The 26,655-nt window shown below is 41.5% G+C and overlaps 2 pseudogenes across 2 annotated transcripts in view; one reads left to right on the forward strand and one right to left on the reverse strand.

Annotated features, from left to right (window-relative positions):
* LOC309601685 (ectopic P granules protein 5 homolog) overlaps positions 1-18,193 on the forward strand; it is a 49,651-nt pseudogene extending 31,458 nt beyond the window's left edge. The window contains exons 18-30 of the transcript in view: positions 1,438-1,511; positions 1,970-2,126; positions 3,124-3,318; positions 4,390-4,597; positions 5,389-5,549; positions 5,669-5,876; positions 6,551-6,626; positions 7,552-7,655; positions 8,943-9,122; positions 9,453-9,577; positions 16,728-16,937; positions 17,072-17,216; positions 18,132-18,193. The product of the transcript in view is annotated as an ectopic P granules protein 5 homolog (transcript). The remainder of the gene's footprint in view (positions 1-1,437; positions 1,512-1,969; positions 2,127-3,123; positions 3,319-4,389; positions 4,598-5,388; positions 5,550-5,668; positions 5,877-6,550; positions 6,627-7,551; positions 7,656-8,942; positions 9,123-9,452; positions 9,578-16,727; positions 16,938-17,071; positions 17,217-18,131) is intronic.
* LOC309601921 (HAUS augmin-like complex subunit 1) overlaps positions 1-26,655 on the reverse strand; it is a 303,238-nt pseudogene that overhangs the window by 90,345 nt on the left and 186,238 nt on the right. The window lies entirely within an intron of this gene.

Raw genomic sequence — 26,655 nt, forward strand, 5'->3', positions numbered from 1 at the left:
TGTACAATTTTTCCCAAAGATTTATAATTCTGTCTGACCTAGACAGGCTCTTCATGATAATGGACACATTTACATGGCACAAAGACTCTGCCTGTCCACATTACAGACTTATTTCCAAGGAGAGGCTGCCAGGTTTTGGGCTTTTTTGTTGACAGATGTTATTTTTTGTATATATATTTTTAGTTGTCCTTGCACTAGCAGTCTTAAACATTATCAAAGGTTGTGTGTGGTTGTTTTTTTTTTTTAATAGTAAAACCAAAATTTAATCCAAGACCAATATCTAATTTGGAAAACTTTAGCCAAACAGTATAGGTTGATAGCCTTTACTAAAAGGGATTGGTGGGGGGAGAGGGCAGGTGGAAATCAAGGCCATAGAAACAGATTTTGGATAAACTTAATTGGTGGTTCTGTATGGTGTGTCTGAAAAATAACTACTGTTGTTCTGATCTTGTGTTATGGTATTGTGATAGAAGAGGAAACTCATCCAAGCTGACCCAAGTCCTAGACTAATGCCGTACGTGCTGTAGTATGGCTGTGCTTCCTCTCTGCTTCTTCTTGATATTCTGCATTCTTGATATTCCTTCTTCTGCTTGATATTCTGCATTAGAATAGCCCTTCTAACCCTGCAAAAGCACATTGAGTGATGACAGAGATGCTATGTTAAACTTCAGGAAATGGCAAACTTGTATCACAGCTGTCTCAGCCATAGGCTAAACTATATGTTTTTAATATCTCTCTCTGTAGGTTTTTCCCTGTTATAGTGCAGGACATAGTTCTTTAATAGAGCGTTATGATTTGAAGTAGCTTTTCAATATGTGAAACAAAATCATGCAGTGGAAGAGGACTATATCATATCACTTTTTTGGGGGGAGTGAATAAATGGATTAATCCAAGGCCTCCTTCCTCTTGAAAGCCTTTTAGAGTTCATCCCAGAGATCCAGTTTTGCAACACCATTCTTCTCAATCTCCTAGATTTCTGCTGGGATTTTTTTAGTGTAGTTGGTTTCCTACAGAGCATACTCATTGTACAAGTAAAAATATTTGGTTACTATTTCTACACGTTCATTCTTGATCATTAATCTGAAAAATTCTGTGGATGAGCTAGCTCTTGGGATTTACATCTGTGGAATTGCATGTTCTTCAGATGTTTTAATTCAGACTCAGTGAAGATGGGAGTTTGAGCTCAATAAAACATTTACTTGGCAATACACAAAAAAAGATTGATTCTGTTTTAATTCTTTTATTGCTGAGCCTCTTAAGTAAAATGAGGTAAATTTTCTTGCAGTACAAATGTAGTTGAGATGGCCTAAGAACATGACGAACACATGATTTGAGGGAGAAATAACCTGTTGGAACTATGCTGTGAAAAATCTTTTGATGATCACTTTCTGACTCTGATTATGGAGACTGTCTAAGGTTTGGAGGTACCCATTTCAGGCAGCAAAATTACTTGAGCTAAACCTGGGACTGTTCAGCCTGGATATGAGAAGGCTCAGGGGGTTTTCATCAAGGTAAGAAATACCTGAAGGGAGGGTGCAAAGAAGGTGGAGCCAGGCTCTTTTCAAAAGTACCTAGTGACAGGACAAGAGGCAATGGGCACAAACTGAGATGCAGGAGGTTCCCTCTGAACACCAGGAAACACTTTTTTACTGTGAGAGGTGACGCAGGCTGCCCAGAGAGGTTGTGGAGTCTCCATCCTTGGAGATACTCAAAAGCCATCTGGACATGGGTCCTGGGCAACTAGCTGTAGGTGGCCCTGCTTGAGCAGGGGGGTTGGTCCAGATGTCCTCCAGAGGTCCCTTCCAACCTCAACCATGTTGTGATTCTGTGACCCCATGCTTCATTATCATGTAAGCCAGAAATACCCATCTCAAGGCTATATATTGGCAAGAAACCTTTCTTTATTGTCACAGATTGTTTTCCATATGTAAATTTAATCTGCCTTTTTTTTTTTTTTTTTTTTTTGCAGGGCCTTAATAAATATCTACAAGGTGCAGCCTATGCCTGCAATTAAGAAAGTTGGAATTAGTGTGGTTTTTACATTAGTGGAATATGTGTGTGATGAAACTCAACACAGTCCTCCCACAAGGCAGTTCTTCACGTCCTGCATTGAGATTCTAGGCCAAGTGAGTTTATTCTCTGGTTTTTGGATGCCTAATGCTTATTCCAATTGCCTGCTGATATTGGGTGTCTAAAACATTCAGAAGCCTGAAAATTAACTTCTAAGCTTCTATCCCATTTTCCTTTCAACTAATTGTATAATATACGCAGTCTTTAGGAGAGGTTAAACTTCTATATAAGCAAAATAAAAACTGTTGCTCAGAGATGCCTGCTTAGTGCTAATAAATGCTCAGTGTGTTAGTTAAATGCTAAGGTAGGCTGGATTTTTGGGCAGGTAACTAAAGTTTGAATACTTCCAGTGCATAAAAGAGTGTTTTGGCATATATTTTGCTGTTATCAATCATTTTCTAGCTGACATATATCTTGTCAATCTCTGTGTTTAGACACCTCTCTTCTACAGCCTTGCAATAAATATTCTTTGTGTAGAGAGTTAGCCAGAAGTTTGCTGGTAGAGCATATAAGTGCATGTTGTTTCTGGTAATATTTGCCGTGGGGAACACATTATGTGGGCGCTCTAAGAAAAGCCATTAGCCTCTGCTTTGGGACCATGCATTTATTTTCATCTCTTAAATGCAGTTTGTTTTCATGTGCAGCTGTCCTTAAGTGCCTCTAACAGCTGAGGTGCTGAAGAGCTCTCCATGGGCATAGTTCTGTTTAAACTTTTCCTAATGTCAGGCAGGGCTGCTGAAATCTGGATTCATTTTCTTTTGTTAACCCATCAGAAAAATTGGATTTCTAGGTATTTTTGTGCAGTGTGTATGTATGTGGTCAAGTGCTGTTCTTAAGTGTGCTAGGGAAATACATTTATTTTACATTGTATTTTGTGGAACAGCAGTATTTAGTTGAAGTTGACCTAATACAGTCTGTCATTTTTGAGAAAAATTTTTTTTTTTTTTAAAAGGACAAAATTGTGCTTGTCTCGACAAAAAGCTCTAAGAGTTTGTTTGTTTTTCTAATAGATTCATACTAGGCCTTTTTTCTCACCATTCCCGATTTCCTCAGGTGTTCATCAGTGGGACCAAGTCAGAGTGCAAACGTCTCCTCCAGACAATCCTGCAGAATCGAAGGCTCTGTACTCTCCTTTCTCCTTACTTCACTCCTGTTGCCTCTTCCAATGAATTTGTGACTTTATATTAAAAAGTTGTGGCCTTTCTGAGTGAGGCTAACAGTGATGATATCTTCATGCTGCTGACAAAGGTAAAGTTGTGGGTTGCTTTTGTGGGTGTTCTTTCCCTAAAGACTGTGACTTTAGGCTAAGGAAGAAAGAGGTGCAAATCTGGTACTTTAAAATAACATTGACAGGTTCTATAGATCTATGTTGCTCATCCTGAATGGTATGTGTTGTATTTAAGCTCAAGAGGGGCTGGAGGCAAAAGCAAATAGGAAGCTTAAACTACCCTTTCCTAGCCCAGATAGTATCAGTATGTGCTTCCTAGGGCTTACTCTTCATTGCACTCTTACTCTTGAAATTAAAGCAGGCTCTCCATGGCTTCTTCTGCTTGATATCTCTGCAGAGACATTCATCAGAATAGCCAGTGAATCCCAGGTATCTTAAAAATAAAAACAAACAAACAAAAATTTTGGAACAGTGTCTGAATCTTCCATCTCTGTTTGGCACCTATCCTTCCTGCCTATCTTAAAACATACAGAGTTAGGTAAGAACAAGTGATTTGTACATCTCTTGTTTCAGGGCTGCATGATACTGTCTGTGTGTGTTGTCAGTGGAGAAATTACTATTATACTTAGGCTTTGATATCACTCTGATTCTCTTATTAATTAGGGTTTGACAGCTGTGAATAGCAAGCAGTCTGTTTTGGGCATGACTCCGAGCTGTCCTTAGTGGCAATGATCAGCATTATCCCTGCTGACCTAGGTCTGAACAGATGGCCTGGAGGCTACAAAAGCTTTACATCTCCACCTGAAAATGTATGGACTATGGAGATTAGCCCAGTCTAATGCTTGTAAGTGTGTGTTTGGCAGTGGTACTGAAGCGTGGAAATTCATACACATCTTTTTATGAATCTGAGAACCCCTGCCAAGGGTTGTTTCATAAATTCAGGGACTTCTGCAATATGCTAAATCATTACCTTTGGAAAACATTACCTTGGTTTTGAGTTAGGGCTAATGAGGTGCAAATTTATTAGGTTTTTCTTAAATATATAAAAACTTTAGGATTTTTTTTTTCCCCCTGACAATTTCTCCCTTCTCCTAAAGGTGTGGCGGCTGTTAAAGCTTATACTTACAAATGCTTCCTGTCCTCTGTTCTAGTTTGACCTTACACAATGGTTAAGCATTGCTAAGCCACCTCTATCTGAACATACCAAGCTTCTGGAGTCTATTCACTTGGCTCTCAATGCATGTGGCCTTGAACCTGAAGAAGATATTTTGATGCCATTTAATATCTTCTGCAAGCATTGGACTAACCTTCTCTAGTATCAGTTCCCTGATCACTATAGTGATTTCCTAAGATTTTTTTGTGCAAAGTGAGTGTCCGAATCGATGCATACTAAGCCTTTTGTACAGAACTCTTCTGGCTTAAAAATATGAACTGCATGCAGTAGAATTAAATAGCAACAAATACGGAATGATTTAAACTTTCTTAAGTTTCTATATGCATTTTTATGTGCATGCTATGTGATATGTTTTTATTAGACATATTTTAGCTCTACTAGAAAGAAACACTCTTCTGCAGATCAAAGTACATGCATCAGTGACAACAGATTTTCAGCTCATATTACAGGAGAGGTTTCTATTAATGGAAGCACTTTAATTAATTATAATTATGCCACAGTTTGTAATGCAGCATCCTTGTTCTTGAGCACCCTTCAATGTCAAACCGAGAACTGGAATTATGGGGACCTGGGACTGATACTGAAATCTGCTGAAAATGTCCTGGTTGACATTAGATGCTACTTATAATTTGCTGTGCCTCTAAAATGAGAACAAAAGTACTTCCTTTCTGTCAAACCATATGTGCTGAGGCAGCAACTGTCTCTTAATATGTGTTTGTAGCCAGAGATGTACTAAAAGTGCCTGGGAAACTCTCTAAGAAGAGAGCATGTAGATGCCAAAAGGGAATGTTAAATTACTTATGTTTGGGAATTAGAGATATCTCTTGCCCTTAAACTTGGGGCTTTCAAACTCATGCCTTACCTAATTTTTTTATGTAGTAGGGAGCTCTAATTTCAACCTTTTCTGACTTGTATTGAGAAAGGGACTAATACCCTTCTGATTTTCACAAATGCATTCCCTTCTCTTTCTTCTAAGGCTCATCAGAGCAGATTCTACGCTCTGACTGTTGGAAGGCATCACTTAAACCTTTGGGATGTGGTTCACCAGTGACTAAACAGGGAAGCTTCAAGAAAAGTGATTCTACTGAAAGTCCTGTATTGCAGGATGCTGCAAAAATTTTCCTCTCTGCAGAACAGGTGGGTGCCTCTTTGGTTGATTTATTATGTTTTTCAGTTGAAACAGATGCCCATCAGTGACAAATAACATTGCTGTGCAGTATTTCTGTAGCTGATTAATAGTTTCCTTCTTTTTACAGGTTAGAGAGACAATGGAATGGCTTTCCACATCTTTCTGCAAACTCCGACTGGCTTCGATGGACTTCAGGACTTTTGGCCTGTTTTCAAAATGGAGTCCTTATGTGGCTGAAGTGAATGAATTTCTGGAGTATCTTATCAAACGACTTACTGACACCGAAGTTGCCAATTTAGCCCAAGAGCCTGTTGGCAGTAATAGAATTCTAGCAGGTAATGTGTCTTAAAAGCAAATTACTTAAGAACAGGTACTCAGTTTCTCTAATTTCCTCTGTTAAAGACCATTTAAATATACAGTAAAATCTTCTTACTCTGCGTTTGTACAATGATGATAACATTAAAATACAAATGGGAAATGTTGATGCTACTTCATGGCCATGTGGAACTTCATGCTTTATCTTTATGCTTGTTGGAGGAAGCTCATTTATATTTGAGCTTGCTTTAAAATTATTTTATGAAGAGATCATACTTTCTTCAAAGAAAAATAGTCTTTTGCACTGAGCAGAGGTTTGGGAACGAAGGACTACTGAATTTTGTCATGGTGTGATTTTGATTTGTAGAAAATCGCCAAAACACCTTTTATTTTAGTATATGCAGGTTTAAAGTGTGAATCATCATTACACCCACAATCTCAGATGTGTTAAAGTGATATTAATAAAACATCCAAGCAATGCAAAATGCTTATGATTGTTGCTAAAACAATCATATTGTTGACCAGAGTTACTAATAAGCATATTGTATTTTAAATTTTTATTTGACCAGGAAGAACTGATTAAATGTTGGAATAAGCAAAGGACATTGTATTCAAGTTTGGAAAAGTGTAATATGTTCACTGGTGCTAATTTGAGGGGGGAAAAAAGCAACTTCTATATTTTATTTTCTTCTAGCATTTCAGTCCTTGTATCCAGTCGTTGCTGCATTCTTTAAACCATGGATACTGGTCTTGGATAAGGAAGATGCAAGGTATATATTGCATTTTAAAATTAAATGAGTTTTTGCTCAAGTAAGGACTTTAACCTTGTAAGAATGGCTTTCATTGTTACCTGATTTTTTTCTAATTCATGACTGTATTGTGACCTTCCATTAAATAGCTGTGACTTGTGTCATATCCTTAACAATAATGGAAATAATTCATGAGTTTAAGTCAAATTTTCCAAGACTTGGATTGAGTAATTGTTTTAGATACAAGAAATATAACCAAGCTTTGGTCAGGAAGCAGAGATGAGAAAAATACGAATTGCCCTTAGTTCTGGAAACACTTAAATTTAAATTTTAGATTCTTTTTTTTTTTTTTTTTTTTAAGATTCCATAATACGGATAACTTCTTAGTTTAAAACAAAACAAAAGTGCCAAACAAATACAACCCCAAGTGTCAGTGGTACATAAAGAAACCTTGGACCAAATCAGTCCTATGATGATCTACTGTCTTGTGTACCTCTGTCTTCACATGGAGAGTTATTTGTAATGTTATACACTTAAATTTGACTCTCTTCCAAAGCTAAAAGCTTTTTGAGCTGTGAGTGCATCTCCAACATTTAACTAGAAGATTGACTGCAGGTGGTATGTGCTGTCATTCAGAAATTCCTGTTTTTTGGTATTTAATTCAGTTATGAAATATCAAACAAGTAATCTCTGCTTACTCAATGGTATCGTGGATCTTCAGTGTGATGTTAAAATATGTACCTCTTCTAAGGAAGAAACGGGCAGTTCTAAAGAGTTGAGTTTGAATGAAAGGACGGCTGATACCTACTATATTGATTTACTATGTACTACCTACTATATTGATTTACTATGCTTTAGAATATTTAAATCATTTAAGTGTTTATGATCTGTTTATGGTTTGGTAACTCAACACTGAAATTTGTGTTGCTTCGCTGCTTCTTTTAAGTAACCAGCCCTGTTACCCTTGGTTAGAGAGTGACACTCCTGTAGCATCTACCGTGGTCTGTTTGTTTACAGATTGCATCAAGCTTTTGCACAACAGCTTTAAAGGTGGGTGAAATTCACGCTGTTTTAATGTAGTGGCACTTTTTGTTCTGTCAGACCAAAAAAGATTTTGATTGAGATGTGGGACGTGAAGGGATTTTGTTTGTTATGAATTTTTAGCCAAGACGATCACTGCAGTGGTGCCAGGAGCATTTCTTTATTTCATCCTTAAAAGACAGCTTTTTTCCTTGGCAAGGGTAGATAACATGATTGATAAATGCATATCTGTCAGATAATGAAATTAATGTGAAGGAAAGCAAAACAAAATGAGCTGTCATGAGAAGTGCATGACTTCATTCCAGATCTGTATGTTGTTCCCAAACAACATATGCAGTAGCATGTCATGATGACCAATACATGTGTCTCAACTGCTAGTCTTGGGGGTAATTTAATCTCCGGGACTGAAGGGAATGAGACACGGACTCCGCATACGAGTTCAGGCGAAGACAAGCGAAGACCCTTTATTTTTACAATCTATCCCTTTTATAATATGATCTAGTGTTCATGAGCAAGCAAAGCCCATTTCATTGGCTACTGTCTTTCGTCCACGCGTCTCTTCAGCGTTACTTATTGGTTCTTCAAGCTGGTGCACGCGAATTCCTCCTTCAGGGATGTATCCAATCTCATCCTTATTTTTCTGCCTCTGAGTTTCACAAACTTGTTTGTAACAAACCTCAAGGCCACAGCTGCATTCCTGCGAACCTGTAACAAGCCTCAAGGGCACAGCTGCATCTCGTCAAAGTAAAACACAATCTCACTTATTCCTACACAGGACCAATCATTTTGAGCTCCTATTTAGCATTGCTTGTTGTGCCTAATGTGTAGTTTGACAGAGGAATGGAAAAAAATTAATTTCATAAATACCTCTTAACAACCTTTAGGAATGAACTAGATTCAAACTTATCTTGTAGAAATAAATAAATAATAACATATTGCATGTTTTATAAGATTCCAGATTCATAAGATTTTTTTTAAAACCAACAACAAAACAAAAACACCCTACATAAAAACAATGAAGTTCTACATGGAAGGAGTATTTTATGACTTCAGATTATTGTCCAGCAACTCTTCAAAAGATCGAGGAAGGGCATGAAATCCTAAGCTCCCCCACTTGTTGATTTGGAGGAAAAAAAATCTAAAAGCTTAAAAATGTGCATATTTTTTTCTTTGACATGTGTATTTTGATGTAACTTGCATTTATGGCTTTTCATCTTCAAAATTGGACTTTCTTCTGTAATCAAGCTTTCCCTGAATTTTTTATGTTGTTAATTCAACTATATCCTTTGAATCTAGATAAGCTGTTGCCAAGCCACCTTGGGGCTCTCTGGTTACATCTAATGCACTACTGTGAATATTGCACCACCCCCAAAATGCCTGAGTTTATTCTCTATACTTTCCATACTGAGTTCAGAAGGCTTCCATGGAAGGAAATGCATCCAGACCCGATGCTTATGGAAGAGTTCTTTAAACTGAGTACATTGAATTAAGCTCATAATCAGTGTTGTCCTTGAAAATAACTGGAGAGCTGGAGACAGTTCTTCAGCAAGTAAGCTTTTGAAGTTTGTTGTAGTATTCACAGCTGCTCATTTTGTGATTGATGATTTTTGTGAAGGAGTGCTATGGAGTCTTATACAAAGTTGTGGGGAGCTGTAAAGCTGGCAGTCTCTGTAATCTGTCATTGCTCTATCTGAATGTCTCATTACATATATATTTAATATGTATTTAGTTAGAGTTAATATATTTTACTATTGCCGTGTTGTTCTTACTTCCAAGTTGTCTGAGACAGCGTAAACCTGCAGATAGGTGTAGAAATGCTCCAGGATTTACTGCTTATCTGCAACCCTCATCCTCAGACTCACAACATGATTGTCTGTTTGCTGTATATGATGGTCCTGTTGGCAAAGGAGGAACAACTTATAGGCAAAGAGGTAATTTTTGAAAAAGTTCATACCTGTCTGTCTTAGAAGAAGAATAATCCTTTGCTAGCAAGGACACAGGCTGTGACAACTTTCTGACTTGCAGAATTATTATCTTGGAAGTGCCTAGGTAAAATACCCCAAATAGTGTTCTAGAGATGGCCAAGAGTAAATCCTTATGTGAAGCATTTTGTATAACTTCTGTGAGAAAAGAAGAGCTGCTGTTTAAGAAGCTTCTGTAGGTGCTGTGATTCAGTAGTGTTGTAAAGAGTAGGCAAATAAATACAGACAGTTTCCTGGAGTTACAAAATGACTCTCTGGGTTTTGGAAAAAACAAATATATATTAGTTTCATTAGTATTTAAAAAAAAATATTGTTATGTAAAACTACTGTGCAGTTGTTTTCATAGTTAAGTATGGGATGCTGCATAGTAGATCTTTCTTGTATCTTAGGCCAGCCCTTAATTAAAATGTCTGTTTCCTTTTCTCTTTCCTGGTTTTGGAGAGCCTTAGTTATAAGCACATGCAAAGTAGAGGTAGTATTAGCAAGAATTTACATATGCACCTATAATACATGTGCGCATATATATATATATGCAATATTATGTATAACTTAAAGTGAAGCTTTTTCTTACAGCCTGAGTGAAAAGTGTGTCTAGCATCAGCCCACTTTGATTCAGGCAGTCTGCCGTGAGCGCAGGAGCAGTATTGACTGTGGCGTTCATGCTTGTAGCACCTGTGGTGCTGTGAGAAGAATTGGGAGGCTCACTGAGTTACGTTTATTCTGTCACAGCCAGTCACGTAAATCTCTGCTGTGCCTTGCCTCTTTTTCTGAGTGGCAAACGTGAATGTGTGGAGGGATGGTAAGGGATCATTCATTTATGAAAAGCTTATGCCTGGCTCTGTCTCTTACTGTGCATGTCCGTGATGTTTTCCAACCTGATCTTCAGTACTGGTCACACTTGAAGTTGGTTGTGTTAAGCACAACTCGGCAATGGGATTAGTCCCTGTGAGGTTAGGAGCAGCACTTGATCTGAGCACAGTTTTTTTTTTTCATAGCTGTCTAAAAGGAAAATATTTATATGTCTGCTTGAACATGTTTTCTCAGGAGTTATAAAAAAGTGTTGTTCAGTCCTTACTCAGCACTGCTTTTGCAAACATTTATTTCTTCCCATAAAATGCTCCCCTCCTAACTCCGTGTGATCATAGAATCATAGAATCGTTAAGGTTGGAAAAGACCCTTAAGATCATCAAGTCCAACCATTAACCTATCACTGCCAAGTCCACCACCAAACCATGTCCTCAAGCACCACATCTATCTGTTCTTTAAATACCTCCAGGGATGGAGACTAAACCACCTCCCTGGGCAGCCTGTTCCAATGCTTGACCACCCTCTCAGTGAAGAAGTTTTTCCTAATATCTAACCCAAACCTCCCCTGGCGCAGCTTGAGGCCGTTTCCTCTCGTCCTATCACTCGTTACTAGAGAGAAGAGACTGACCCCCACCTCACTACAACCTCCTTTCAGGTAGTTGTAGAGAGCAATAAGGTCTCCCCTCAGTCTTCTCTTCTCCAGACTAAACAACCCCAGCTCCTTCAGCTGATCCTCATAAGGCTTGTTCTCTAGACCCTTCACCAACTTTGTTGCCCTTCTTTGGACACGCTCCAGCACCTCAATGTCCTTCTTGTAGTGAGGGGCCCAAAACTGAACACAGTACTCAAGGTGCGGCCTCACCAGTGCCGAGTACAGGGGCACTATCACCTCCCTGGTCCTGCTGGCCACACTATTCTTGATACAGGCCAGGATGCCATTGGCCCTCTTGGCCACCTGAGCACACTGCTGGCTCATGTTCAGGCAGCTGTCAACCAGCACCCCCAGGTCCTTTTCTGCCAGGCAGCTCTCCAGCCACTCCTCCCCTAGCCTGTAGCATTGCATGGGGTTGCCCAAGGGCAGGACCCAGCACTTAGCCTTGTTGAATCTCATGCAGTTGGCCCCGGTCCAATGATCCAGCCTGTCCAGGTCCCTCTGTAGGGCCTTCCTGCCCTCCAGCAGATCAACACTTCCACCCAACTTGGTGTCATCTGCAAACTTCCTGAGGGTGCACTCAGTCCCCTCATCAATGAAGATATTGAACAGGACTGGCCCCAACACTGAGCCCCGGGGAACACCACTCGTGACCGGCCGCCAACTGGATTTGACTCCATTCACCACCACTCTCTGGGCTTGGCCGTCCAGCCAGTTTTTAACCCAGCAGAGAGTGCACTTATCCAAGCCATGAGCAGCCAGCTTCTCCAGGAGAATGCTGTGGGAGACTGTGTCAAAGGCCTTACTAAAGTCCAAGTAGACAACATCCACAGCCTTCCCCTCATCCACCAAGTGGGTCACCTTGTCATAGAAGGAGACCAGGTTAGTGAAACAGGACCTCCCTTTCATAAACCCATGCTGGCTGAGCCTGATCCCTCGGTTGTCCCGCACTTGCTGCGTGATGGCAGTCAAGATGACCTGCTCCATGACCTTCCCTGGCACCGAGGTCAGGCTGACAGGCCTGTAGTTCCCCGGATCCTCCTTCCGACCCTTCTTGTAGAGGGGTGTCACGTTTGCTAGCTTCCAGTCATCTGGGACCTCCCCGGTTGACCAGGACTGCTGATAAATGATGGAGAGTGGCTTGGCAAGCTCCTCTGCCAGCTCCCTCAGTATCCTTGGGTGGATCCCATCTGGCCCCATGGACTTGTGCGCATCCAGGTGGAGGAGCAGGTCAGTGACTGCCACCTCTTCAACACCTGAGGCATCATTCTGCATCCTATCTCCATCTCCCAGCTCAGGGGCCTGAAAACCCTGAGGATGACTAGCTTGACTATTAAAGACTGAGGCAAAGAAGGCATTAAGTACCTCAGCCTTCTCCTCATCCTTTGTGGCAATGTTTCCCTCCGCATCCAACAAAGGAGGGAGATTCTCCCTGGCCCTCCTTTTGTCGCTGATATATTTGTAAAAACTTTTTTTGTTTTCTTTAACTGCAGTGGCCAGTTTAAGTTCTAGCTGTGCCTTCGCCTTTCTGATCTTCTCCCTGCATATCCTCGCAACATCCTTGTAGTCCCCCTGAGTTGCCTGCCCATTCTTCCAAAGGTGGTAAGCTCTCCTTTTTTTCCTGAGTCCCAGCCAAAGCTCTCTGTTCAGCCAGGCCGGTCTCCTCCCCCGCCTGCTCGACTTGCAGCACAAGGGGACGGCCTGCTTCTGCGCCTTTGAGACTTCCTCCTTGAATAACATCCAGCCTTCCTGGACTCCTTTGCCCTTCACGACTGCCTCCCAAGGACTCTGTTAACCAGAGTCCTAAACAAGCCAAAGTCTGCCTTTCTAAAGTCCAGGGTAGTGGTTTTGCTGACCCCCTTCCTTACTTCTCCTAGAATTGAAAACTCTATCATTTCATGGTCGCTGAGCCCAAGACAGCCTCCAACCACCACATCGCCCACCAGGCCCTCTCTGTTCGTAAACAGCAGGTCCAGCGGGGCACCTCCCCTGGTTGGCTCGCTTACCAGCTGTGTCAGGAAGTTATCATCTTCCACACACTCCAGGAACCTCTGAGACTGCTTTCTCTCTGCTGTGTTGTATTTCCAGCAGAGATCTGGTAAGTTGAAGTCTCCCAGGAGAACAAGGGCTAGGGATTGTGAGACTTCAGCCAGATGCTTGTAGAATGCTTCATCTGTTTCCTCATCCTGTTTGGGTGGTCTATAACAGACTCCCACCAGGATGTCTGCCTTGTTAGCATTCCCCCTGAGCTTTACCCATAAGCACTCAACCTTATCATTACTGTCGTTGAGCTCTAGACAGTCAAAACACTCCCTAACATACAGGGCTACCCCTTCACCTCTCCTTCCTTGCCTGTCCCTTCTAAAGAGCTTGTAGCCATCCATTGCAGCATTCCAGTTGTGTGAGTCATCCCACCATGTTTCCGTGATGGCGACCACATCATAGTTTTCCTGCCATGCAATGGCTTCCATCTCCTCCTGCTTATTGCCCATGCTGCGTGCATTGGTGTAAATGCACTTCACTTGGGCTATAGATCTCTTCTCCAACACAGGCATGCCACCCCTAGGCTCATCCCTAGCAAGCCTGGTTTTGTCCCCTTCCCCCTTCGAATGCTAGTTTAAAGCTCTCTCAATGAGGCCAGCTAACTCCTGGGCCAGGATCCTTTTCCCCCTTTGAGACAGGTGAACCCCATCTGACTCCAGCAGGCCTGGTGCCATGTAAACTGCCCCATGGTCGAAAAACCCAAAATTCCGCCGCTGGCACCAGCCTCTGAGCCACGTGTTAATGAGATGGGTCTTCCTGTTCCTTTCCATATGCCTCCTGGCTACTGACAGGATGGAGGAAAACACCAGCTTTGCTCCTGATCCTTCAAGCAATCGCCCTAGTTCTCTAAAGTTCCTTTTGATCGTCTTTGTGCCTCTATCAGCTACCTCATCGCTGCCAACCTGAACAACCAATAGTGGATAATAATCGGAAGCTTTTACCAGCCTAGGGAGCTTCCTGGTAACGTTTCTTATCCTTGCCCCAGGGAGGCAGCAGACTTCCCTACGGGATGGGTCTGGTCGGCATATCGGGCCCTCTGTTCCCCTCAGAAGGGAATCGCCTATGGCAATTACCCTTCTTTTTTTCTTACTAGTGGCCATTGTAATGCGTGGGGCTGACTGCTTCCCTCCAGTCAACCCTTTGGATGGATCCCTGTCTATATCTTTATCCTCCTGGCCCTCAAGTTCCAGAGCCTCATACCTATTGTGTAAGGGCACCTGGGGGGGCGAGGTTGGCCGGGAGAGGATTTGCCTGCTGCGCCGAGCTGGGATCTGCATGCATCCTTCTCCTTCTCTTGTGTCCCCTCCCTCTGCCTGACGGCATGAGGACAGGGGAGCCTCTCCCTCACTTGATGCTTCCATCTGGCGTGCTCGTCTCAGGCATGGTACGGAGTGGCTCCACCAGTCTATCTCCCTCTTGCACTCCCTGATACTCCTCAATCTTGCTACTTCTTCTTTCAGCTCTGCCACCAGGCTGAGCAGATCCTCCACCTGCTCGCACCTCACGCAGGTGTTGTCACGGCAGTACCCCATCACCAGAGCAAGGCTCTGGCACTCCCTGCAGCCAGAGACCTGGGTGGCTGCATGTTTGAGTGGGAACTCCGTCTGTGTCACCACATCCCTTCTGGCGATGGCTCTTGTCCGAGCGGAAACCATGGCTAAGTCTCTTCCGGGAGAGTGTAGACCACAAGGAGAGCTCGCCAGCTACCTGCTCGCTCTGCCTGTGTGAACTGCCATGCGAACTGCTGTGCAAACTACCGCGCCACGCCCTGTTTGCCGCTTCTGGTCGCTCGTGCTCCCCAGGGGCCCATTTAAATCTCCCGCGGTTGCCCCAGCAATGCCCAAGCCCCGCCTGCCTCGCTCACGAGAGCAGCCGGTTTTCCTTTGGCGCGAGGGCCCCACCAGGCTCTTTATCGGGTTCCCTGGCACAGGAAACCCCCTTTTCCACCCCAATCTAGCGCCCAGTCGTAGGACTTACCATTGCTGCTGCCGCATGCCTCACCAACTGAATGCTGCTTCCGGGATGTGATGACAAATCACAATGATGTAACAACATCTTGAAGACCAGATATATCTTCAAGAAGCTTGTCACCGTCTGTTTCTGATGAGTTACTGGGGACAGATTACTTTATCTGTTGAATCTTAGTTGAGTTTTCTTGTTCCCTTGCTCTGAAGGGGGATTTGATCATCTCTGATTTCTCAGCGCTTTTCCCATTTATGGTTGCATTCCAGTATTTCTGAATTGTTGGAATAGGGAAGAGAAACACTGGGTGTTATGATGAACTTTCCAAACCCTGCTTTTGCTAAGAGCTCTGTGTGGGTAAATTTAGCACAGTCTGATTCAGTCCATTGCTTCTGGAGGATGCTTCCAGAGGGGCTGGGTAATTTTCAAGAAGTCCCATTTCACATCTGCCAGCTTTCTCCCAGTTGCAATGTCTTCTGTTTTTCCATTTCCTCTGAGGCATTACGAGATGCTGTGTCAAGATGTAACCAGCAGCCTTTGATCAACATTGTATTCCAGTGTAGGAAAATTACTGGAGTTCACAGTTCACGTGCTTTGACCTTAACGTATTTGCTTATCAGAAGCTTCTCAAGATTCAAAAGATACCTATTTGTACATTGTATGAGTCTCTCAGGAATTCCCTCCTAGCCTCCAGCAATGTGTTAAACTGACATGCTGTCATTCATTTTTTTTACCTCCCGGAACACTCCTGTGACACCTTGACCTAATTCTCAAACTTTCTCAGCCCTATGTTCCAGTGCATGAGCAACTTGAGAAATACTTGATGTACCAGTGTCACATTCTTGTTGATGTAGTCTAATTTGGGTTAGTTCTGGATCCTTAAAGTCTTTAGGTTGTGTTGGCCATCAGCACAATTCCAGTATTTGTTCATTCTATAATGTGGAGAAATTTGGTGCTTCTCAGTGTCCAGGGGGTGCCCTTTTGTATTGCAGATGTATACAAACCCATGAGAGGAGGATGGCAGTAGCAGAGGCTAGACTCTCTGCTGCTTGTAGACAGAGAAACTTTTCCATCTGCATACTTGCACTGCCTGTGTGAGTTGTGGACACTGTAACCTGCTGTACTGTTCAGGACAGTATTTATGAGAATAAGCACTTGAGGAGTCCCCCAGGTTGGTAGGTGATTCACTGAATGGAAAATTGAGGGACCTGGCTTCTGTCCGTGGTTCTGCTGTGAACTTAGATTAATTTTTTTTTTAATAATTTTTAATGCCTTTTTAAAACCTCTACTAAAGTGACTTTGCCTTGTGGGGTCTCCATTTCTTTCTAGCTGTCTTTACATGTTTACATGTCAAATTTTAATGTCTCTCACTGACTTTTGTGCTTGGTTAGAGCTCCTGCAGCATTCTGAGTACTGTTACGTGAATGCTAGAGATGACATACATGTGTTGGCTTGCTGCTTGAATGAAGAGTTGCTTTTCAGCCAGACTCCCAGTGGTCATCTATTTCTGTGGGGTTTCTGCTAAGTCTCCTTCAAATTTTGAAGTCTGGGCTTCCTTCCAATATTGAGTACTGTGAATATTAATTTAAAACAGCAAAGAAGGTGGAGCTTAGACTGATGTCTTTAAATCTTCAGGAATCGCCACTCATAAAGCTTCTTGGACAGACCAGCTCCCTTCCTTGGCAGCTTGTGGGCATTTCATCTTATCAAAGCATCATCAGCTACTGCAACAGTCACTACCCTCCCTCTGTTATCCTTGCTAAGGATGCTGCAGCTGAGCTGATAGTGAAGCTCCTGAAAATCTCAGCAGGCTTTGGTGCATATTCAGATAGTCACATCCACCTTGTAAGTTGAACTGGTTTTGCAGTGTCTCTGAGCTGTTCTTGTTGTTTGCAATGTTCTGCTTTTGTATATTATGGAGTGTGGAAAGGGTTCCAGGCATGATTTTTTTTCTAATTGATTTTAATTTGGATTAACAGGATGCAACACTGAAGTGCCGAGTATACATTCGCCAGGTGGTTCAGTTTCTCAGCACCTTAGAACAAAGTGGAAAGATTACTCTTGCAGTTTTGGAACAAGAAATGTCCAAGTTGCTAGATGATGTAGTCATCTTTAATCCTCCAGGTTTGTGTTAAAGATAGTAACTTTAAAGTTGTCAAGCAAATAACTTAAAAGCTGTCAAGATCCTTTATTGTACTGCATGGATTTTTGAACATCTGTGACTATGTAATTACTTGCATTACTATAATGTCTCCCTTATGGGCAGCAGGGCATGTTGCTTTGATGATGTGTATATATAGGTGGTATATTAGCACAAAACAAAAATATGAACCTTACCCTGTAGAGCTGTCAAGAGTGACAGAACCAACAGAAAAAACAGGGGTTATATTATGAGTAAAACTGACTGCTATACAGGAGCTTGAGGGCTTCTTTTCTTTGTTGTCTAGTTTTTTGATCTTTTTTTATTTGGCATTTGCATCTTTTTTAAAAGGAAGGATGACACAAATACACTCTCTTGGTCCTGAGGGATCGGGTTCTAAGAAAGGGTTCTAAACTGTTGTGCAATTGGGAAAACTGACTATATTGAAGTAGGGGAATTATATTGATGTATGGTGTGTCCACACCCACAGCATTTATATTGATCTCCATTTTAGTACTAGTACCATCCTGAGCTTCCTCTATCAAACTAAAACTTCAGGTGAAATCAGTTGTCTCACTGTACTACACAGAGATACTTGTCAGGAGTCGTGTCTCTTCCTGTCCATGATCCACACAGGTGTTCTAGCAAGAGTGAACAGAAAGTGTCTGAAAATCTGTGAGAGTGATAACTGTCTCTCAGTACTTGTATTGCTACTTGGGGAAGCTCTGTAGGACAGCCCTATAGTCAGTAAAACTCTTCGTGACTTGATGAGAAGTGAAGGTTTGCCTGTTGCTGCTGACACTCTTTGTAGCTGAGAAATTTTGGAGGAGACAGGAGCTCCGGTATAAGAGGAGCAGCTCTGTTTCGTGAACCCTTGTGCACGCTTGTATATGTTAAAGGGCTGAAAGAAAGAATGCTCTGTGGTGCTCAACCAGGCTGTGGAGTGCAGGAGGATCACTGATGCAGAGTGGCAGGAAAGGGGCGGTGTGTATCGGATTTAGCTTCTCTGTGAGGTTTGGAGGGGGCTGGTGGAAGTTTTTGGAAGAGCCTCCGGGACAGAACCTTCTGTTGACAAGAGCTGGAGAGGAGAAAGCTGTACTTCTCGCATGGGCACTGTGCCAGGACTTGTCTCAGGGGATCTGGTGGGCCCTGGTGTTAGGTGTCTGGTGGTGGTCCTGCTCGGTGGTTTGCAGCCTGTGAAGTGGGACTTGGCTGTAAAACTAGTTGTGACCTCAGGTAAGACAGTTAACCTCCTGCCATTGTTTTTCTCGTTTGGTCTGTGATGTTTACCCTACTGGAGAGCTGTGCCATGACAGATGACTTTTGGGGCTTTTTTCTTTTTTTTTTTTTTTTTTTTTTCCTCCCCCCCTTCCCCCCCTCTTCCCCTGGAGCAAGTGTACCCAAGGTACAAAACTCAAGGCTTCTGAATATGTCTTGACTTTTAAATAAGGCTATAGTTGTATAGCTGGTATAATTAGGTGGCCAGGTTAATTAGGTTAATTTCACCAGGCTGCTGGATGAAATGGCCAATCCTTCTATATTCACTATTATGGAGTCTGCCCAACCCCAGTGCCAACACTAATAGTTGTTGTGGTTAAACAGAAGAGGGAATTTTATTTACTTGAACACTTCTGGTGCAGTTTTGGTCAGTTTTCAGTCAGAGAAGCTTGATTTCAATGGCAGCCTGGATTTATGCTCAGTTAAAATTACTTTAAGCAAACCCTAAATCACTGTGGGTTCCGATTTCCAGAATGTCCACTAGGTGGGATGAGTTGTGCGCTAAATATTCAGTTTGACATTCCTGAGAGACCTGGTGTTCAAAGCTGCTCAATGGTGACTGTCAGCAGCTCTGAACCAAATCTGAACCCAGTGGATCTGGTGGGGTGCCCAGAGTTAGCAGCCTCTATTGCTGTAAAACAACTTATTAGATAACAGGGTTCTGGTGGGAAAGGATGGATAGCTTTGGGGTTAAAATGATAATACTTTGTACTTAAAGTATGTAACAACTGTATTTACAGTTACTGCCAAAGTTGCCAGAATTTAGCAAATGTGGTGAATATTTTTCCATATGTTCATATTTGCTGTGAAAGAACATTTTGGGAAAATGTACGTTCCCACTGTTTCTTGAAATTCAAAGAATACTTTCACTTTTATAGGTACCATAGTAATTTGATTGCCGAAGTGTGAAGGAGACAGCAAAGACATCATACACAGCAAATTAAACTTTGGTCTAAACATCAAAGCTGAGGGTGCCTGGGATGGGAAATGATTGGGTGGAGTAATGTTAGGATAGTCTGATGCAGGAAACTCGTGCTGATGTTTTATGTGGAAAATCTGAGCTTGTTAACTTAAACTGCAAACTGTTTGGGGAAAGATTAAAAATATCATAGGGGGAACTTCACTTTGTGCTTTGCTCAACAAAAAACTTCAGTGTTCATATTAAAAGTCTAAATTGTTGTGGAAACAACAGCTAGTGCTTCCTAAAGTGTTTTATTGGGAGTATCATTTATTCTCAGTTGTAAAGCTTAAAAGGAAGCATTGTTCTTTGTCCTCTTACAGGCCCTTAAAATCTGCTAGCTGATGCCTGCATCAAATTCATAACAATAGCAGTTACAGCAGTTACTACTGGTGGGGCAGTATAGTTATGCTATCCTCATATAGTACGATTAGCTGTCGTTAATTAACCATCTGAATTCTTCATGGGCTTAATGGGGAGAGATACAAACTTCTTAACCTATGCATCTTTTTTTTTTTTTAAATTTATATTTTGTTTTGGTTTTATTATTTAAATCTTACCTAAAGCTCAGCAAAGGAAGAGGCAAAGCTGTTTCTTTGGTGGCATAAAGCTATGCAGTTATCCTTGATTCAGATGGAGCAAGATGACACCATTCTGATCGAATCTGTCATTCAGACACTGCTGTCAATCCAGGGCAGGCAGAGTCAGCTGGCTGAGGAGAGACTGACTTCTGGAATACTTGGTGTTATTGGGCTAGGCTTTGTCACCTAGGTAAGGGTTGAAGATACAGTGAATTAGTTGATTTAATGAGTCATCATGTTAAAAAAGCTGCAGCCTGGATCCAGACTGCACAGTGCAATGTCAAAAGATGTTCTGAATCCATGCTGTCCCTAAATCTATAAATTTGTTTGGGCCCATCACAGAAAAAATGTAGCAAGTGTTTTAATCTGGTTAAGAAGTAAATATGAACTTCTGCAAAGTTTGTGGTGGAAAAGGAAAGAAAATGCAGTTGTGATTCTGGCTTAATGTCCATCTCCAGCGAAGTTGGTAGGGAGACTGTTTGTTAGAGGAAAAGTCTTTCACCTGGTCTGTAGAAGACTGTTCCAGTTGACCTCATAAGAATTTTGTACGATCACATGCACGTTGCCTTTTCCATCTTAACCTTGAGGTGTTGGAAATGTTAAGAGAAGCTTAAAGAAATATGTGCTTGCTTGTTATTCACTTTACCTTCTAAAGAGAGACACCAAGTTTGGGTTTTAGGTATTAAAATCAAGTTCACTATGGAAAGAATGCCAAGAAAAAATACGTAAATGTTTGTGGAACACCAATTCAACACAGTACCTAAACATAACTGTATGTTTATAAAGACCACCTGGGATGCAATCCTGTTGAAGTTGTTCTGAAATCTTAGTCTCTTTCAACTCATCCCTTGATTTGGCTGATGTGGATGTTTCAAGGGCTATGAAATGGAGGAGTATTTCATATGTGGCCTCAAGGCTGCAGCTAAGCTGGGAACAGATATAACATTTCATATGTATGGTATTATCTTATCCTCTAGTATGTATGGTATACTATTATGTATATATTAAAGTGATTTATTTTTTTCTAATGCATTGAAAAAGGTCCTGTAAAGCCTTTACTCTTGGTGCAGATTCCCGCAGAGAGTCAAGTCCACCTGAAAGCAGGGTGTCCTGGTTTCAGCTGGGATAGAGTTAGTTTTCTTCTTAGTAGCTGGGAGAGTGCTGTGTTTTGGATTTAGGATGAGAATAATGTTGATAACACACTGATGTTTTGGTTCTTGCTGAGCAGAGTTTACACTAGTCAAGGACTTTTTAGCTTCTTGTGCTCTGCCAGGTGCATAAGAAGCTGGGAGGGGGCACAGCCAGGACAGCTGACCCAGACTGGCCCAAGGGCTATTCCATACCACATGACATCATGCTCAGCATATAAGCTGGGGGAAGAAGAAGGAAGAGGGGGACATTGGGCGTGATGGCGTTTGTCTTCCCAAGTAACCGTTGCGCGTGATGGAGCCCTGCTTTCCTGAGGATGGCTGAACACCTGCCTGCCGATGGGAAGTAGCGAATGAATTCCTTGCTTCGCTTTGCTTGTGCGCGCGGCTTTTGCTTTACCTATTAAACTGTCTTTATCTCAACCCATGAGTTTTCTCACTTTTACTCTTCCGATTCTCTCCTCCATCCCACCGGGGGGGAGTGAGCGAGCGGCTGTGTGGTGCTTAGTTGCTGGCTGGGGTTAAACCACGACAGGGGTCAGAGCCCAAGCTGTCGCAGAAGGCCCAGCAGGTAGTGTGTGCCAATTGCTGGCTTCATGATGTCCTCTTTGCGTGCTGGCTCAGTTTGTGGGCTGAGGCTTATAAGAGTCACTGCAGGCATTGCTTCAAGCTAGATCCTGCTCTCAACTTGTTGATTTTTATTTGGTGCTGAATGCCCTCAATCTTTTTTTTTTTGCTACTGCTTTACACTTGTCTCTTAATTCCGAGTTTCAGAAATAGCTTGTTGCTCTCATTTGTCTTCTCAGGGAAGGGGGTGTATCACAAACTTGTGTACTATTTTGCTATACATCAAAACACCATCTTGGAATTTGCCAGAGACAAGGCCAGGTGCAGCATAGGCCAGGTGATGATGCGAGTTTGCTGAACTCTGGTAGCAGGACTGTGTGTCTGAGCCCTAACCTAAAGTGATCCTAGGTAAAACTGTTTATACAGCGTTCTGTATTAATATGAAGGCATCAGTTTCTAATCTTATACACTGGAAAGGTGCAGATGAACTTACATCTGTAAACCCTGAGTTCAGAAACTTTGGAACATAGCAGGTAGAAGGAATTTAAAACAAACAAGAAAAAACAATGCTGCTGTGATTGCACTGCTTTTCAGTGATAAAGCAGGACTATATTCACACTAACATTTGTTTATGTGAGATCAGGGCTTAAAAGCCCTATGACAAATAAACGTTCCTTCTTTAGCATGTTCACTGACCATGTTATTGTTTCAGTGAGTGCATGAGAAGAGGAAGGAAGTGTTGGTTAGAAACCTAAGCAAAGTAACTTACTTGGTACAACTTGTTTTTCTTCTTGAAGAAGTGAATGAAACTTGTTCAAACATACTTCCAGCATTTGCCCTGGCTGGTACTCTTTTGCATATAATTTCTAACTTGGCATTGTCTCTGTAATGTTATTAATGGGAGCAAAATAATACTTTTATGAAAGTCAAGTTCATAAGAACAACCTGAAATGAATAGTTAAGTGTGTTGCAGTTTGTAGCTTGATGTAATTTCCTTGAAACCATGTCTTGAGTTCATGAAGTAAATATTTGACAATATTTGGGTTACAGAATCCTAGCAAGCCTTGACAGAACAGTTGTTGTGTTGATCTCGGGGAGAGAATAGCTTGAAAAATATGAGTTGACTTGAAACACCATTATGTGATTTTATTTTACAAATGTTTTGTTCTGAATACTCTGTGTTCTCTAGTAGATAAGGATCTTCTAGTGGAATTGTGCATGTGATGGCTCATGAACTGGTTTGTTACAGACCGAAGTACACACAGCTAACAGAATTTTCCCTTGTATCTATAGGCACTGAATGCTCTTGAATCTATGGCATCAAACAAACAATATATGGATTATCAAGAGCAGCTCTCCCAGGCTTCTCAGTTCATCAAGCATCCAGAACATTGTCTTTGAGATGGCAATAATCTCTTGGCTCTCCTTATTAACACTCTGTACCCAGAAGTGCATTATTTGGACAGCATACAATAGCAGCACTGAGCTCGCGGAATCATGCAATGTTGATTACTCTGGTTTACATATAATGTTGTTATTACACAAGTAATTTTTACCTTTCAGAGTTCCACTTTAAGTCAGAAATGTGAATGGGAACTGCACACTGGCAAGTTTTCTCCTCTTTAAGGTTTTCTTTCTTTTCTTTTGATTTGTAGGCCTGTGGAATTGCTTAGTTTTTGTTGACTGAAAACACTTGAATATCTTCCTGTGTATAGTGTACATCTGAGAGGAGGATACCTGAGGATAGATGTACAAATCATTAGACAGCAAAGCTCATCCTGTAGCATCTTAAGTTTATGCTTTGTGCCTTTTTTATTTTCTAATATGTCATCACTCAGGCCAGTTCAAAGTGAGTGGAGGATTGTGTATAAAAGAGGTTTTGACTTTCTTAACCACAATACCTCTAAATCTTATGAGAGTGTGTGTTTGGAGACTTGTGAAGTCACTGTATTTGGAAAGATAGTATTTTAAATTTTGACTTTTTTTTGCTATCCCACAGAAATCTGTAGTTGAAAGGCATGCCTACAATCTTCTTCCACTTCTGTAAATACAAACTAAAATTTGAACTAAAGAACTTTGTTTTTTCCTTTTTTCTAAATATTAGTGAGTTTGCATCTATATTACTTGATTAAATGCAAGTTGCTTCTAGCCAAGCTCTTTTTAAGTCAGGTGACTTAAATCCAGAGACAGATTTTCTGGATCCCAAGTGTCTGGGAGGGGAACAGTCAGTTATGTTCATGTTAGATAGGATTCCTTAATTCTGAAAGTCTAGTTGTTTAGGAAATAGTGGTTTAACAAGTGGACATCCACCACTTCAGTTTATTCTTTTCTTCCTAGCTGGGCATGACACGACAGGATTTTAGATGACACTGTGAAAAGGTATTTATCTTGTATTAAATTTGGTGATCACTTGTTAAAATTCTATTGCCAAAGCATGAACCCTGAGCCTGTAAATCTATTGGTTCAGCTGAATGATCACTGTTTTTGTTGTCTTGTCTGATCATAAGATGCACCTTTGTTCAGGGAAAGCAGAAGGCGAGTTTCCCCAGTTGCTTGTCTAAAGTCCCTTTTATCACTGATCTATCTGAGGTGGCCCAAGGTCCTGCAGTCCCAATCTGTACACCTCTATGAAGGAACAATGATCGCTTCTTCTCTTCCTCCATTAATTGTGCCTTTATGTTTAGAACATGGTTACATGTTAAAACATTAGTTCTGGTCACTAGGGGAAGGAAATGTGCTACCTACTGTCTGGTCAATAATGCTTTGAAGTAGGTGCTCTTAACTGTGGTTCCAGTGCTGGAGAACAAAACACCTTTTTCTTTTTGACAGATTCTGCTAACTATGCCAGCTGGGTCATTAGATCACCTTCATCTTAATGTGGTCTTAAAGTTCTTTGGTCTATCTGCGAGCCTATAAAAATATATACGTGTGTATATATATATACACATATGTACATCCCTCTGTATATTAACCAGATATCAATGCAGCATGTTTTTTAACAGACTCTTTTGGAAAATTCATGTCTGAAAGAATACGTTCTGCTGCTTTTTTCCCCCCAAAGACTTAAAAGCACTGTTTTTATTAGATTCAATGTTATTCATCAGTTGCATAAAAATGTAAAAAGTCAGAAATATGTTTGACATGCACTTTTAAAAAGAGGTATTGTTTCAGCTGTTGAGTTTTTACAAATGTATTTATAACATGCTATGTCTGCAAAGACCATGCAAAATAAAAATGAAAAATCGAGTAATTTGTGACAAACACCATGATATTTTCAACTTGCTGGAAGAATCCACATCAGGTAATACATACTTGCTCTTGGAGATGAAAGTATGATGGAGGAATGCCACGCAGTTGCTCAGTTGATGGAGATTTGGAGACTCTTCTCTTTGACATCCTGGATTTAACATGTATGGGATACAACAGCCTGTTTTTGTGCCCAGAACCCAGGAGAAAGCTCATCTATGTAATGGCATAAATAACATTTCTCTGTCCTGGCAAAATTCCCCAAACCTCTGTGATAATGTGACTGTCGGATGATGCACTGGTTCAGGTCTTTCAGCACTCACAACTGACCCAAACTGTGGAATTTGGTATTTATCCCAATAAGGTGAAGGCTGGTGGTGTGGAGGGAAGTAGGGGAAAACTATACCTCCAGTGCTGGTGGTACAACATTCTCACTAAGGGCTTTGCTGGTGGGCAGGACTGGACCAGGCTGGGATCACTGCTGTCAGCAAACACCATTAACACTATCATCATGTCCATTTGTCTTGACCATTGAAACAGCATCTTTAATAACTTAGTGCTTAAAATGTAATAGAAATGATGCTGTTGACTTTTTTCCCACTTCTTGATCTAATAACTGTGATGAAAATGATTTGTTTTATCATGGTTAAAGTACACTCTGAATAATACTATGGTAGGTCCTAAGAAATAGGGAGTATTCACAGTGAGCTGCTATTTTTTGATGTACATGTTACCCACAAACCAATCTGCTGGCTTCTTGGAGAGTGGTAGAAGTCTGAACCTGTGCTTTCCTCAAATACAGGGGAGCAGTTTTATGAACTAACAGATCCACTGGCAGTTCCCTGTCACAAATGTGCACTCCAGGGCTTGGAGTCTCATTCTCCAAATGGTGCCCAACAGACTGACTTTTTGTTTCTTCTAGTTTTACTGGAAAGACTTTAATGTTCTCAGCATCTCCCACCCTCCCTCCTACCCCAAACTGCAGCGTTCTTTTTCACATCATAAATGTAACCAGGTAATCTCAGAGGAAAGCTGAGTTTTGTGTTGTTTTTAGCACTGTAGATTGCAGTGGAAAGAGATGAAATTGGCATGTCAGCTACTTAATAACAAGTGTGCCTTTTGGATAACTCGTGCAGTTTAGTCAGAGAATGAATATCTGTGGCTTTTTGAATGTTTGACTTGCACAGCAGTTGTTGCATTGGGATGAATTGTAAGGCCAAACAGGGAAATGGACATAACAGTTGAATGTGGCATTAACTTAAGTCAGTGGAATGGAAAACCAGAAGTCTGAGCAGCAAGATGCATGAAATGTGCAGACAGTGCTTCCTATGCAGGCTGACTCTACAGCATCCCACAGGGGCTGGGACGTTGTGGTGATGGGAGTTGGTATCGTTTACTCTGGAAGCTAAAGTGCTCAACAGAGCAATGGCCAAATCCTCCCAAACCCTGACTGTGCATAAACTGGGGGGAAAAAGGGGGAGGAACTGGAACACACTTGTTAGGCCAAGTGAGGTCAGTACTAGAAACCTCCTGGCATGTGCCCTGCTGTGTTTTGTCCCTCCAGTATATACTGGTTTGAGTGGGTGGTTTGAGTCTCCCATGAGGACCAGGACCTGCCAATGTGGGGTTTCTTCTTTATGTACTT

The sequence above is a fragment of the Platalea leucorodia genome (genome assembly GCF_965183815.1).
Source record: "Platalea leucorodia genome assembly, chromosome: W".
Classification (NCBI taxonomy): Eukaryota; Metazoa; Chordata; class Aves; order Pelecaniformes; family Threskiornithidae; genus Platalea; species Platalea leucorodia.